Below are 1,354 nucleotides of genomic sequence, written 5' to 3'. Positions count from 1 at the left end.
ATAACAATGACAAAGAGAAGAGCGAATTGGGGGGAAGGGGTGGGCATGGAGAAAAATGCAACAATGAATGAATGGAAATCCAAAGTCTCTGTAAACGTTCATTAAAATTAACAAAATTTTAAAAAATCAAATGTTTCCACTTCAACCAAACAATCGTAAAAGATTCAGACACAAACAAAAAAATTAAGTGGTCCTATTTTTATAGTCCCTTAAATCCATTATCCCTTGTAACGGAAGAGAAAAAAAGAACAGCATTTTAAAAAAGCAGCAACGTCAATTCCCACATTGGAACTCTAGAGGGCACCAGAAATATGCCCTCCTTCCCACCACCCCTCCTCCCCGGTAACGTGAGCAGCTGCAGGAGCCCTAAGTCTGGTTGCTGAGGTTGGTATTGCAGCAGCAGCAGCAGGACTGATGTCTGCAGCGGTGGAAACAGCGGCGCCCACTCCCAGCTGCCTCACCAATATTACCCAGGCTTCGCCCCAGGGGCAGCTGCCACCCAAGGAAAAGCTCCTCCTCCTCAAAGCAACGGGGAGGGGCAAAGCCTACTCCTGAACCCCTAAAATGTGGCGATGTCCACCAAAGAGGAACATATTATGGGCCAAGGACTCACAATGGAGATGTTTTGCTCTTCACTTTCTGCCAAAGATGCACCAACGAGAGTTGAGCGCGACTCTTGGTCCTGGATAAGAAAAAAAAACAAGATGAAAAATGATACAAGAGCCAACCAGGTGGGCGCACCAAGCCCTTTCCACCAGAAGGAGGCAGACAAGGGGAGGTCAAGGAGGTTCGGTCCTTTTATTATTACCCCCTACTCACACCCCACAACACCCTCCTACGTAAAGTGCGACGTAAATTGCATATTTCGGGTCAAAAACCACGTGAAAAGCAAAATCTCTAAGGGGCTGCTGGAAGGCACCAAGCTTGCCCCAGGATGAGAAAGGGGGGAAGGGCAAAGCATAGCCTCGACGCCAACAAGGTATCCGAGGCCCTCCTAAATATGCCCACCCAGCGTGCTCCCTCCCTGTCACTCCAGGCACCAATTCGGAGGTGAGGGGAGGTTCGGGTTTCCACGGGACCAATATTCCCGATATCTGCCCCAAGCACTTGCCCTGGGCCTGAGCCTGGCCCCCCCTGCAGTCGGCGACCGGCAGCGCTGCCTCCCCGTCCGCCATTAGAGACCCAGCCAAACAATACGTGCGGAGCAAGAGCCGCGCAGCACAGCGCCGGGGAGGAGCACAGCGGAGCAGGGACCCGGCAGGGAAGAGGCGGCAGCTCTCGCCCCGAAAAACTTGGGGACTGCGGGCTACGGAAGCGGCTCGGAGTGCAACACAGAGGGAACGCGAACTGAGGC

General features: G+C 52.6%; 1 protein-coding gene across 1 annotated transcript in view; it reads right to left on the bottom strand.

Annotated features, from left to right (window-relative positions):
- Window positions 1-1,354, bottom strand: part of LOC102859068 (zinc finger MYM-type protein 2-like) — a 77,314-nt gene that overhangs the window by 72,857 nt on the left and 3,103 nt on the right. Inside the window, exon 2 of the mRNA XM_006894094.1 lies at window positions 614-682. The gene's annotated coding sequence lies outside the window, so the exon portion shown is untranslated. The remainder of the gene's footprint in view (window positions 1-613; window positions 683-1,354) is intronic.

This window comes from Elephantulus edwardii, unplaced genomic scaffold, assembly GCF_000299155.1.
Source record: "Elephantulus edwardii isolate Elephantulus edwardi_28Jun2011 unplaced genomic scaffold, EleEdw1.0 scaffold00135, whole genome shotgun sequence".
NCBI lineage: Eukaryota > Metazoa > Chordata > Mammalia > Macroscelidea > Macroscelididae > Elephantulus > Elephantulus edwardii.
Note: the sequence above shows the minus strand (reverse complement) of the source record. Positions and strands in the feature narration are given on the sequence as shown.